Source organism: Scatophagus argus, chromosome 9, assembly GCF_020382885.2.
Source record: "Scatophagus argus isolate fScaArg1 chromosome 9, fScaArg1.pri, whole genome shotgun sequence".
Taxonomy (NCBI): Eukaryota; Metazoa; Chordata; class Actinopteri; family Scatophagidae; genus Scatophagus; species Scatophagus argus.
In genome coordinates, this window is record NC_058501.1 from 16,499,149 (window position 1) to 16,514,218 (window position 15,070).

Here is a 15,070-nt window from a genome sequence, read left to right on the forward strand (position 1 = left end):
TCTGAGACCACTAGTATGCTACCATGTGCACAGCGATAATGATAACATTCTTCTTCAGTTCTTCTCTAAGGTGTAATGTTTACCATGTTCTTAGTTTAGTGTGTTAGCATGCTAACATTTGGTAAATGAAGATGAAGTAGAGCAGAGGCTGATGGGAAAACCTTCACTTTTGCTTGTATTTGGTCATAAAAAAAATACTGGATGAATTGAAAATTTGACCTGATCATCATCAAAGATCACCAAAGCTATTATAATTCACCTTACATGTCTTTACAAAAAAATCCCTGCAATCAACTGAATATTTGTGGAGATGTTTTACTCCAAACCATAAATATCAACCTAGTGACAGCTAGAATAAAAGTCACAGAATCACCAAAACATCCATCCTCCAAGCTTCATAAATATCTAAGATTTGTAGACATTCATCTAATCGTGAGATGTTTGAAATGTTTTGATCTGGGCTGAAGTGGTGCAATGACCGACAGATATCCATAGAGCTATGCATGGGGGCATTTGTCAGTATTCCTGCTTGATGGAACCACACGTATCTGATGGATGAGTCAAGATGTTTTTTCTATCTGACTTCGTAATGTTTCCTATTACTGTGCAATGCAAGACAACTCAAGCACTTTTTTTTCCATCAGGCTTGATGACTCTGTAGTTCTCTTCAGCGTTTCTTCAGAGTTGCGGCAGTTGCTGCAAACAAGCTACCTGAAAACAGGTGGGTTGATTAATTCATTGATCACAGAGATCTGTTAACAGGATCCATCTCCATTCCAGAAAGGAATATATAAAAGATACAACAAACAATTCTTTAGGCTCACTTGCAGCTCAGAGAGATCTAAACCAGCCCGTCTGTTGGTTCTACAGCGAGCTGCGGCATGTGCATATGTTGATAAGTTTAACGCTACCGTACCTGCCTAGAGAACAGGCTCAAAGAGAAGAAATAAGATGAGACAATCAACTCTCTTTGACTTATCCACCCTGGGGTGAGAGTGTGTTTTCACAGGGGTAATACTCCAAAGCTGTGACCAGGGTGTAATGAGGGATTCTCTGTAATGGCCCCTCTAGCTGTTCCACATCACTTCCTCCTCATCCCTCCTTTGCAATAACTGCTTCTTGCGTGATTTCATGGGAATTAAAGGGAGAAAGGTGTGTTTCATATGTAAAGCAGGTAGCTCTCGCTGAGACGTGAGATGGTTTGTGTGGTTTCCCTCCCTTCCCCCTCCATCCCTCCCTCTCTCTTCCTCGCTCTCTCGTTTCGTCTCTTGGGTCAGGGTTGGGGTGGGCTTTGATCACTGGCAGAAGGTCGCTATGGTTCGATTTCTGTGGCGCTCCTCTGAGAGGTTTGCTCCGCAATTATAAACCATGTGAGAGAAGGCAGAAGGATGTTAATTTCTCAGCAGCTACTGTAGCCCCTGTGTCAGTTAGCCAACAGCGAACATGAATCACATTTACAGTATGAGGCAGAAAAACGGCATTTGGTGCCACAGCAACCAATACATGGGATGTAAAATCCATTAAATAATCTCTTTACTATGTGAGCTGCATGTGTATAAGGACTGTAATAGCATGAGGCCCTGAACTTCTGCTGGTATCCACAGCCTAATATATACAATAGATCAGAATGTGACAGATTATGTCATGTCTGAAAGGATCCCAAAACAACATATACAGCTGCAGTTCAAAACATATATGACCATTTAACAGAACCAGCAAAAACAAAAAACAAGTATGGTTCACGTTGCTGAATGGCTACATTTTGTTTAGGTGTAGGCAACAATACTATGCTGTTAGGTTGAGGTAAAGGTCATGGTTTGGATTAAAACAGGTATGTGTGTTAACTCACGTAACATACTTAATGTACATTAGCATATATTATGTACTTTAATTCGCGGAACATATGTCACATTACCTGAATCAAATTAAGTCAATATTTAAGACTTAATACTTTAACTTTCAACAATAGTTTCCAGCCCAGGCACAGGTCAGATAAAGGGTTAACTGAGTGAAGGGTAGCTATAGCTACAGCCAAAGATATCTACAGAACTGCCTGACTATCTAAGATACAGCCAACAGTATAATGAGTAGGTTTTATTTTTCAACATGAAAACAATCCCAAGCACACTGCCAGTGCAGTGAAATCATATTTGGCGAGAAAAAAAGCGGATAAAACGCGGACAATCACGGACTGGCCTTCACAGAAACCAGACTTGAATATTATAGAGGCAGTATGAGATCGCCTGGACAGAGAAATATAAAAGACTGCCTAAATCTAAAGAAGAACTCTGGGAAGTGCTAGAAGAAGCCTGGTATAATATACAAGAAGATTACTTTAGAAAACTTCAAGACAGTCTCTCCAAAAGAGTTCAAGACGTGCTCAGTGCCAAGGGAGGTCACACTAAATACAGACTTTTGCCAGTAGAAGTCATTTTGTTCTGAAAATTCTGGTTTTTAAATTTTGTGCACATATTTCCTGTATTTTCTGTTTGCGTCTTAATAAAGAGACTGAAAAATAAATATGGATGGTCATTAAAACTTTGCTAAAACAGCAACACACACACACACACACACACACACACATGCAAACTATGAACTGTTCATTTACTCATTATTTACAGAATTATTACTGTTGCTCTGCCCTAAGGAGGAAATATTTGAAAAATGCAGCTGTTGTTCTCTCTGCCTTTAGAAGGTATAATGTTATGACAAATGTCACTTATTAGATCCAGCAGTGTCCTATTCTAAGTAATTATATAATTTGCAAACAGCAATTTGTATAATTTGTATTTATAAAAAGAAATAACTGAGGGAAGATGTTGGTTGATTCATGATGATAAACTGCTTCTGTAAAGAGGTTGTTGTTGAGGAATGATTAATTATTCTTCTTATGTTCAGAATAACTAATTTCCCTGTAGTTTTCTGTTCAGCTGTATCTAACTGGTTCATTCAAAGCTCCTCATGAAATCTGTTATCACACAGCACACGCGACCAATATGGAACCTGCCCTTCAGCATTGCTAATCATGAAATTACGGCTGTGGGAATTTTACCTCCACACTGGAGTCTGACTCCTTCCTCACAAAACCATGTTTCTGTGCTAAAATCTTGCTAAAGGGACATACACAGAATATTTCAAAGACATGGCATGGTGCAGTTTTATCCTGTGAAGCAAGGATGCCCTGAAACTGTTTAAAGTAGCCTGCGTCTGTGTCTGTAACTAGAGGCTTCTGCAGCTTTTCCAGCACTGCCACACATCAAACTGCGGGGCTGGTTAAGCTGAGCAGAGCTGCTGCTCGTCTTTGTTTAAAACTGTGTGAGATGGGGAAGGCTAATTGGACTAATTAGCACCAAAACAAGGCTTGACTGAACAGTCTTTCTGTACCACAGATGTTTTGCCTCTTTTTAGTTTTTAAAAAAAGATGCAGGAAGAAAAGAGCCTCATTTTCAAGGCTAAACCAATGTGGCATTCTTTGCCTCCGTGCAGTCACAAAGCGGGCGGGTAGACATGTTTCTGATGTACTGCTGCTTAAAAAGACCTTTGCCACAATAGCAGGAGCCTCAACAACTCCAGACAAGCTTCTTGACAGTCAGTAGTTGAGGCAAACTATCCTGTGGGATGAAAGCTTAGCCAACTTTACACTTTTCTTGCTTGAACTATGTGTTTTTTTTCTTTTTTTTCTGGGCTTAAAGTTACCTCAAAAAATACTTGAAGTTTCCAACTGTAATCCCCAGACTTCATGAAGGCTATCAAGCTCTACCTCAGTATAGGCCCACAAAGTGAAGTTTGGGCAAATACACCACGCAATGTCTTGAATTCTGTGAACAATATTTTATTTCTACAGGCAATGCAGTATATAGGTGAAGGCTACTCCCTAACGGGAGACATAAAATCAGTCAGTCAATGCTGTTGAGAATCTGCTAGAGAACACGAAGATCATCGGAAGATTTTCTGCCTGATTTTCATCATTTATTGCTACAATGCTTCACATTATCAACCCAAAATGACTGCACTGTGCAAAAAATAAATAAATAAAATAAAATAAAAAAATAAAAAAAATATTTAAAAAAAAGCAAGCCAGAGGGTTTTTGGTAAGTATTCCTCTCTTGAAAATCTTACAAGCATGCTGTAGGCTCTGCATGGGATAAATATAGACAGTATATTCAATTATAGTGGTTCATCACGATATAAAAGACCAAGAAGCTTTCGTGGATTCTCTGAATATTTTAATATAAAATTCACATCATTGCAAAAATAGTGTCTTTGGAACATTTCATCAGTAAAAAGACCTGCATTTTCTCCAATAAGGCAATTAAAACCGAGCGTGAAACACAAAGCTGCTATTTGTCAGAGATGAGGACATAGCCGTATCACATATGTCTGAAACTGTGATGAGAATTTTTGCACATTTTATACACTAAATGCTTGATTGACTGATCAGGAAAATAATCATCAGATTAATTGCTAATGAAAACAATTGTTATTGTTGTTGTTATAGTCTGAGAGATGATTATAGAGCATGTGCTTTGATTTCCTCATAACCAACTGTGCAGTGTTATAAGCAGACTGGATCACATCACAATATATACATTTTTTAATTTTATTATACTTTATAAATCCCAAGCTAGGAAATCACTTAACCCATCACTCATTGACGCATACACACATGCAACATGCAGTAAAACACATAGGAGCAGTGGGCTGCCATTTCAGGTGCCCAGAGAGCAAACTGGGGGGGGGTTAAGTGTCTTGCTCGAGGGCACATCAGCTGGCTAATGCGAGGGTGGGGGTCATTGTTAATCACTCCACCACACCCAAAACCTCAGGCCATGGCTGCCCCCTAACCTGATATAGTCAACCAATAACATTACATTCTTTTGGTGATCGTGCTGTTTTCAGTTAGTGAGCTGGGGGCATGCAAACATTTGCAGCTTATATTGCAGCAGATAAATATAATTCATTCCTTATAATTATGTCCTTATTTTTTGTGAAAGATGCACCACCCTCCAAAGTATTGTTAGAGCCCCACGCTCACCATTTTGTCATGTGAAGATATGTAAAACATGACAGCTCTGTATGGTGGTGGGGTTTAGAGAATTGCTTCAGTCTGATAAGAGGTCAGTGTAGGGAAGGGGCAAGCACTGAAGATCACTCTAAATATTTGGTGTTGTTCTTATCTGTTTGGAGCATTTGGATGCTCATTTGCATCCCTGGTATGTGTGATGTGAGACCATGTACTCTCACATAATTCTTATCAAATGACCCGCTATCCAACAAGATGAATCTGTCACACCTTCTCATACTGTTTTCTGATAAGGATGCCATTCAAATCATGTGAAAAAGCCAAAATGTCTTTAAACCCATAGGGGGAAAAAGGTCAATGAGCAGAAGGACAAAAAGGATGAGTGATGTGATTTTTGATATGAAAAATTCATGTAAGTTGAGGGAAAAGGGTTCACAAATGCAGAAGTTAGCTGTGCTGAAGTCAATGACCTCAGTCTTTCTTCAACAGCCAGATAAAAAGTTTCAGAAAACCAAAATCTTTTCCAAAGAATTATGCAAACCGTTTTAGACATTTTTATTTTGTTTTAGCAGAGATGGCAGAAAGAAAGATGACAGAGGTGTAAAAATTACCATCATCAAAGGTGATTGCACCTTCATTTCAGTGTTGAGGTTCTTCTTGTCAAGTTACTCTGCATAACAATGATGTTAATTTTAGAAACCTGCCAGTGAATGTTAAGTGAGTGTCAATTTGGTATAGAATGAAATCCAAATTTAATAATGCATATTTTTTTTAATCCTCAGAAATCCCCAGAAATCTCTTTAAAGTCACATCAAAAATCACATTAGGAAGCGTTCAGAGCCAGTTTCCTCTGTGAGGTGTGTGTGTGTGTGTGTGTGTGTGAAGAGCTAAATGTTCCTGACCCACATTTACGGTGGCCGAGAGAGCTCAGCACACTGCAGCTTAAATTAACAGTTTGACAACACATGCACATCATTTAGTAAACAATAAGCAAATACACAAAGGCGCTGCAAATACAGAAAATACCCAAAGGTTTTCAGAGGAACATTAAGGAACAAGGTTTGATGGGCTTGTCACAGTCTTTGACACACATGTCATTTACGCTTATGGTATGGACTGATGTGTGATTTTTTAAACATTCAAGGCATATGCTTGTTACAGTAAATCAGACGTATGACAAAAATCGGTCTGACTCCAACTTTGTTAAACAACTTGCACCTGAAGTGTACTTTCATCCTCTCGAGAGTTATTGTCTTGTAGAAGCAAGATTACAGCTAGATCAGATAAAGCAAAGCTTGTGCCACTGGTACTCTTGTGTGTGTTTGAGTGAGTGCATTTGTGCCTGCTAAAGACAGAGCTGAGTTCCAGCGCAAGCCTACACCCCTCACTGCTTGCTTTCTGCTCCCCCGCTGGGTCTTTCCTGTACTTCTTAGTAACGACTCGTGTTTGAGGCCGAGTGTCAATGACAGCCCACCTCGCATACAGCTGCAGCGTAACACAGCCCAACCTTGCCTCCAGCTGATTGTATTGTAATAATGAAAAATAGATGCTGGGGGTCTGTGCATGCCTGACTGCTCAGATGAGTGTGTGTGTGTACATACATGTATGTTCATGTACGAGTGTAACCTCCTCTGCTGGTTTGCTGCAAGCCAGGCTGAGCTGGTAGGTGTGTTCACCTTGTGGCCATGCTTCATCCATGTTAATGAGAATATAAGAGTTCCCATCCCTCCAAGGTCACACACACACACACACACACACACACACACTATAGCAGTACTGTAGGGATTAACCACCCCCTGCTTCCTTATTGCACATGCTCTGAATGTGACCATGGGTACTCGCAGGTTAGATTGACATTGTCACATTTGTGGCTTTCTGTTTGTGAAAATACGTACAGGGCAGTGGTGAACCGTGGTCCTGGGCCCTGGACCTTCAGCAGGACTGTGGGACCACACTTAAAAATAAACAGTCAATCCACTGAGTCTTTGCAAATGCCTGGAGGATGTTGGGAAATTATCCCACACACAGCTCAGTAAAATTATGATTGGCTAAGACTGTCAAAATCCAATTTGTGCCCACATTCAGTTGAATTACCATTGACTGTGCATATATTTATAGATAAATAACTACATAAATAAACAGGAGTACAGTTTTTTTTTCAGCATTTTTTCTTCAGTCTTCATTGAAGCCCCAGTTAACCTATGTGTGCTCAAGGTGTGTCCGTCCCTCATGTCATCAGCGATGCTGTTTTTACATTTTAAATTCGACAGGAAGAGAAATAAGTTAATTTGCTAATTTGAGAGTAACATGAGAAAACTGATACTGCTCGTAAGTTAGCCTGGCTCTGTTCAAAGGCAGCTAAATCTGTCTATCTACATCTGTCTGCATCTAAATCTATCTGTCTACAACATGTTAAATAGAGAGCTTTAGAGAAGCTGAACTGATCCCCCTGTTTCCAGTTTTTATGCTATGCTAAGATACCTGCTGCTGGTGGTGGTTTCATATTAACCGCAGCTGTCATCTCAGTCTCTTAAAGAAAATGTAGTGTTGAACTATTCCTTTAAGCACCAGCTACATGGCGTGTAGCAACAATCATGCGACAGAGTTAGTATGCGGTGTTCAGCTGTGCAAATTCTGAGTTTATGCTGGCATGGCTCTGTCCGTCCCACAGTTGTGTTGCTGCTCTGTGGCTGCCTATTTAAACCCTCCAGAATGCTTCCAAGGAGAGATTGCCATGCTTGAGCTAATCTCAGAGCCCAGAACCAAATCTTGCTCTGTGGCAAGCTACCGGTTGTCTGTCAGGAGAGATTCTGCTCCCTCTACCTTAACAACCAAGCCAACCAAGCATGACCCCGTTTCCTTCAATGGAGGACCCATATATGCCAACACTCTCTCCTCATGTCTGTCTTTGTCATTTACTCTCGAAAACTCTGTAATCCAAATTGATTGGAGGGATGAGGGATGCAACACGAGTCATAAACGGGGGCTCAAAACCTATTCCAGTTTTTCAATTGTTTTTCCACTAAGCTCTCTCAGTTTCTTGAGGGTGTAGTTGGTGCAGAGGCTGCTCAATGAGGCAAAGTGTCCAGTGGTGCTGCTGTCAGAGCTGTATGATGTGCAGCCCGGCTGCAAGCGAATTTGTTACGTGTAGATTCTCTGTTTGATTACCATTTCTCTGCAGGGTCAGTTAGGGAGCAATCTAGGATATTTTAGGGATTCACTGCATTGCTCAAGGACACGTCAGCCAAACAAGCTGCATGCAGTTGCTAGAACCTCAGTGCTTCACGGTTGAAGGGTGTTTTCCCTCATCAGTGTGACAACCTGATTAGGAAGTACTGGATATATTTGTTCAGGAGCTGTTCTGCTTCAGTTTATCCTGTTAAGAGGAGGTGAGCAGGATTGATTGAAGAAGGGTAACCAGTGGACATTCAGTTGCTCTCCCTCAGATGGAGTCAGAACCTCCGCTTGCATGTAGATAGAACAAGAAATGGTTCCCAATGTGTTCATATTATTGACTTGAAATAACCAAACAGATATTGAGTTTCTGGCTTCCAGGTGCATTCACTCATATGGATCCAGCAAGCAGTGTGCATCAGAGGGAAGACTGCATGCAGAGACATTATATGGGCAGCATTATTTCTCAGCCCTGGATAACAGAGTCTATTTCACAGAGGCAGATCTTAGGTGGTGAATAACAGGCCCTGCAGAGATGCACATTATATGAACTAAAGGTTTTGATGCATCCCCTCCCCCCAAGTCCCTCCACACACTAACATACTGCCTACTGCCCTTCAATAGAAAAGCATTTATTTTTCTGTCCATCCCACAAGACTCAAGCATGGCTCACTTTTTCTCGTACGCCTCAGTTCGCCCGATCATCAGTGTAAAATTCCTCACCCCTGCAGACAGAGACAGATGGAGAGAGCAGCACCAACCCCCTGCTCAGCTCCAATGATTTATGCCATGGCAGCACGGACCCGCACACATACTCACACACACCTATGCATTCGCGCATGCAGTACGCATGTGATCATGCATCAGCGGATGAGATTGCATGCATAAATATGCAAGGACTTGTGGTGACACAGAGCTGAATGTATGGTGGCACCTGTCCTGTGTTAATGTTAAATATCAGAGCTCCAGGGCCTTTTTAAAAGGACATGTGCATCTTTGAAGCAGTGGCAACAGAGTCTGACATCATTTGTCCCTTTCTGTGACAGTTAAAGAGGAACAGGCTGCAGGCACATTTTTCCTCCTTATTTCACCTGACTGAGGTGTCAGACCTAAAAAAGCTGTGTTATACTCAGCTGCAACACTACACTACAAAAGTGGAATATGGGCTGTACTTTCTGTTAAATGTCAACCAAGCAAACTGAGTGAATTTTTAAGGGTAGATAATGAGCATACAAACACTGCTGCAGGAAGAGAGACTGAGAGGAAAGAGGCAGTGGACATGTTTGTGTTTGCGCAAGGGTGTTTGTTTGTTTATGCCGCGTTGTGGTCTGGGGCTCGGAGCTGTTATGGTGCTGCAACAAGGACATGCTTGCTGTACATGAGGCAACGATTTGCGAGTAAGGTCATTGTACACGCTGTCCTCCTCTCATCACCCCCTCCCTCTAACTACACACACACACACACACACACACACACACAGCCAGCTTTTTAATATTAATTCTCTTGTGTAGTGAGTTGGGGAGGTGGGAGGGAGGATGGGGCACAGAAATAAGGTTGGGATGGCAAGATGGTGGATGGAGGGAGGGTGGGAAAAAGGGACAGAGGATGGAGGAGCAGTCAGATGGCAGACAGGTGGAGGGGGGGTGATTGAAGAGTGAATGGGGAGATGAAGGTAGGACGAAAGAGAAAATAAGGGGGGCAGAGCAGTGGTGGGGGGAAATCGTTTTTCCTGCAGCCCAGGTAAGGGTGACCTGTTTGTCTCTGTCGGCCTCTGTTACTCCCCTGATGTCTCTATAATAGGCCTGTGAAGCAGGTAGACACGACAGCGCAAAGCAGTGGCCCACGGCTCACAGGCGCACTTAAGCTCCATCCCACCCTGACAACTTCACAGAAATTTCACTTAATGAATTAAATAGCACCATTTGTTATTTCCAATGACTTGTTTTTGACAAATGTTGCTTTTAAAAGAAAAAAAAAAGAAGAATCCACAGTAAAACACAAACTCTTCAAAGCAGCATTTTAGCCATGCTAGCATCATGGCTCTCAGGGTCTATGAATGCCATTCTGTATGGTTTAAATATCTTCTGAATGTATTGGCTTTTTGTTATGACCAAACACTTGCTTAAGTAATGACATTCCCATTCCCCGGCTATATTCTATGCTTTGTGTCCTATTTAGTGGATGGAAACATGCTAACTCAATAAGTGCAGCCTCACAGAGCTGCTAGCATATGGCTGTGGAGTCTCTAGTTAGTCTTGTTTCTCCCATGAACGACTGTCCAAACACAGATGATGTCATGTCATGTCAAAATATTTCCAGTTACTTCAAAAGCAGAGGAAAAATCTCTTTTTCTGATGCAGTACAAGTTTACACAACAGCATATCAGAATCAAAGAACGGGATCTTCTTTCGAGATGTACGATTTTGCACCACTGTTCAACAGTCACACTGAGAGAAAGCCATTGCAGAGTAAAAATGTCAACACTCCATGACAAACGAACTCCTGCAATCCTCTGAACACTACAGATTGATGACTTATAACGGTGTAAGAGTATTCAAGAGTGGATTTTTTCCTTAAGGCAGTAGCTATAGATCTAGGTGGAACTTGAAATAAAAGTAAGCCAGGCAGCTGGGTCTCTTTGATTTGTGTCTCCGCTCACTTCTTCCTTCTGTTTTTCATTTCACTTGCCGTCCCCTCTGCGTGATGCTGTAACGACAGCCTCCTCTTTGCTTGCTACGAAATCACCTCAGTGAAGATCCATTTCATTACTTTGATTTGGAAATAAAACAGACTGCAGTGGCGAAGTTGGAAATGAGTGCAGATGAGAGGTAGAGAAAGACAGAGGGTGAGAAGAAAGAGAGACGAGAGGAAAGCTTGGCCTAGAGCTATGGAAAGTTGTAATAGATGTTATGTGAGCAGCAGGAGAATAAAAAGCATGTGGGCGTTTATATGGAATTAAGGTTTTGGTAGTCATTACCATATTGTCTAACACTTTTCGTTCTTTTGGAGGGTTGCATTGGTTTTTCTCAAATTACTTCCCCGAATAATAGATGTACAGTTACACACATTTTAAATCAGTCCGAACACCTCCTCTATATGCTTAATTTCAAATCAAATTCGTAAGACCACTGACACTAAACCTTTCAATGGAAATTAGCTTTATAAAAAATCAGAAAATGACGTTGAAGAAGAAAAATCAACAACAATTCCAGCAAAAATACAGTCTCAGAGCCAAGAATCTTTAAAAGGGAAACAGTACAACAAGTTGACCTTCAACTCCATACCAAAGACAGGCCAAAGCTCACACCTACAGATCCCCAACAAAAGAAGTACAGTCTCTGTTTGCAAGCCTGGGTATTCAATGAGCAGCAAAGTAAAGACAAGGAGCCTATGAAAGAACAAATTGCCGTAGGGATAAAAGTGACAGGTTAGGCAGGAGAAATGAGAGGGTATTTCTGCTCCAGTGTGCAAGTCAACTGGCACCTCACTGTCATCCCGAGCTGTCACTGAAAAACCAATCACCTGTTGACAGTGTATCTGTCCATGTCCCACTGTACAATCAGTCAGGAGCGACTGTCAGCATGGCCTCTAAGTCAGACAACTGTACACTGACACTCTGCAGGCAATGCATGGGATGGTCCATGAAATCAAAATTTAAAAAAAAAAATAATTGTGAGTACACAGGTTCTGACTGACCTATTGAAACTTTTCCAAACTCATTGTGACGTACTGATCCCCACCACAGCACTTCATAATTAAGTTTACAGGTAAGTAAAAGTAGGTCTACTGCACTGAAGTCATCCAGGGTGAATAACTAAATTGTACTGAACTTCTACATCTATTGCAATCAAATCAAACCCCTTTGTTGTCCTGATAGTCTAGTGGTTTGAGATACATACAGTATGTTACGACTGTGAGATCATTGATTTGGACTGAGCTCGAGGAACCTTGTTTTGGGCCTCTTCCTTCTTCTTTTTACTATTTGTTGTGACCTCTGTTCATCTACATGATGAGTTATGCTTTAAATGTTGTTTGATCCATATACCGTTGTCAAAGCATATATGTCTAGACACGTCTTGCAGTCACATTTGCTTTTATTTGTAAATATCATTTTGTAGAATGAACAAATTATTTTAGTCGATATAAATTTTCACAATTTAGATCACCAATTTTATTGAGATTTCCTTCTAATGATTTCCTTCAACAATCGACCCGTCCATGGAGAGTCATAGGTTAAATGTGAAGCTAAGCTAAGCTAATTTGCCCATGCTGCTAAACCCAGTTACATTCTGACTTGTCCAAGAAATGGTTGATTTGAATGAGTTTGCCTTCAGTCTTCACTCACGCGCTGACATAAAGTAAACGGTGCAGTTAATGCAAGTAATCGAAGAAGGTTTTCCCAAGCCATGTGTGAGTTAAAACTGGCTGCCAATCAAGTTGTATTATCCCCACCGTATTTGTTGTCCCTTCAGAAACAGTGTTTCCATTTTAGAACAAGATGGTGCATTGTCCCTGCAGCCTGTGAAACATCCTTTGTTTCACAGTAAAATGGTACTTTGTCCTTACATATAAAGTATCTCCTGTTTTACAGTAATCTTGTCTCATGAAATGTTGTCATAATAATATGGTACATTGTTCGTTCAGCTTATTAAGTGTCGCTTGCTATTTGTTTTATGTCATTTCTTGGAGTTCACAAGAAAGTGCTGTTGTTAATGCGCACATCCTGGAGGGGAAATGTAATTCTACCTTTGTAGATCAATGAAAACCATTGTATTCTAATGTATTCCTGTTAACTATTCTAATCCATCCTCTCCTATTAGCAAACATATGGGCATGCTGGCTGCAATGGCTGTTATGTAATTAATAGTCATGGTGAGGCAATTAAAATTGGGAGGCTTTATGGGCTTGCTGATTAAGATATTTAAAGCATGAAGTACCCAAGGCTCTTATTTTTGTGCAAGTTTCTGCCTATCTTCTTGTTTATACTCATTTGTGTTTTGTTTCCTCTAGCAAATGTGTGTTTGTGTGAAAAATGAGCACTGCCTTGCTGTGTGTGTGTGTGTGTGTGTGTGTGTGTGTGTGTGAGAGAGAGAGAGAGAGAGAGAGAGAGAGAGAGAGAGAGTATGTACAAGCAAGGAACACTTTTAACACTTATCCTTGACTTTTCCTTTACCCGCATGCAATTAATTACTGCCCAGAATGGCAGCCCTGGGATCAGCTGCTAAGGAAATGAAAACGCATTGGTGTAAATGCAAAACCAGCTGACTCTGGGAGAAGTTGTTGCACAGCAGACTGAGACCCCGCACTGCCATCCATTCACAGTGACAATCATCATCGTGTGAAAGCAGTGGTCTCCAGCTCTATTCCAGAGGGGATGTGTGTGTTCACAGTCCCACAGTAATCCATATTCACTTTCTTAATTGGTTCAATTAGTTCTCTCAGATACTGTATGAATTTTACACTCTGCCTGTCCCCAGATAAAGTCCAGTTAACATATTACTGGGCAGAGGTTACAAATTGGGCTCCCACTGGTGAGGCTTAATACACTGAGGATTTGAAGTCATTTATGTGGTTGAGTGGGCTAAAAACTGTATTGCTGACACTGTAATGAGGGAACACAAGCATCTCGGCCTCACCGTTTAGTCTTGTGCAGGATTTACACTTGTGGGAACTCACACATAGACACATACACACACACACACACATATGCACCAGTACACACACATACCATATCAGATACAGATAACCACACAATGGGAGGTAAATAGTCTGACAATATTATCACGGTTCAGAACCTGCCATCTAATTTGCTAAACACTCATTCTGTGAAGGTTGTGTATAGTACAACCACATGTAAGTTACTGACATGCTAAACTAGGGGCTTGATGGTCACTGTTCCTGCACAGCGAGGAAATGAGGACCAGTTTGAAAGCACACACACACGCACACATATATACACTCAGCGTCAAACAAATGAGGCGGCTGCATTACTGTCTGTCTAGTGAATGGAGAGCATGTATTGATCTGGAGGAGAAGCTCATACATCAGTGTGGTTAGGCAAAATGCCATTAAGGTGGAGCAAAATTACAGACACACATACACACACACACACACACATACAGACACACACACTATTGCTCTTTTCTTTACCTGCGTACACTGACTCAATCTAACTAAATTGTATACTTTATTGCTCGTTGTGGCTTCTTTCCTTGATCTTCTATTCCTTTTCCCCCAGTGTCTTTCGACTTTCTTCTCTCCCTTTCTGTGTGCCCATAGGTGTCAAAGCTTTCACAAGAAAGTACAGTCAGTGCAGGCAGTGCAGGCAGTGCAGGCAACGGCGGTGCAGCTGGCTGGTTGCGGCTCTGGTGAGCGTCCTGTCTTTCCTCTACCATGCTATTTGTGGGGTCTGACGAGTGAACTGGGAATAGCAGGATGATTCAGCGCTACAGGGTCAGGATCTATGATAATGTACCATGGGGAACATTTCCATATAATGAACACAGTACATCTTCTTTAGAGGCCCTCTTGAGGAACGGAGATGAGGACACACAGATAAAAAGGAGTGAAAGAAAGGGAGATCAAGGGAGATTTCAAGAATGAGAGAGGGAGAATAAAGGGGGAGGACAGAGAGAAAGGAGAAGCAGTGGAGGAGAAGAACGGAGATGGCAATAACGAGAGGGAAAATTTAATGGAGAGACAAAGAAGTAAAAGTAGTAAGAGGTAATGTTAATGCAGTGCAGCCGGCAGTTTGTGCTCCCTCTGCAGCACTTGTGAACACTCCTGGCTGCGTTGAGCACTCACTCTTTTATATCAGCCTCCTGCTGCTACTGTAAAAAGAGACATTGAGAGAAATAGTTTTGCGTGCATGTA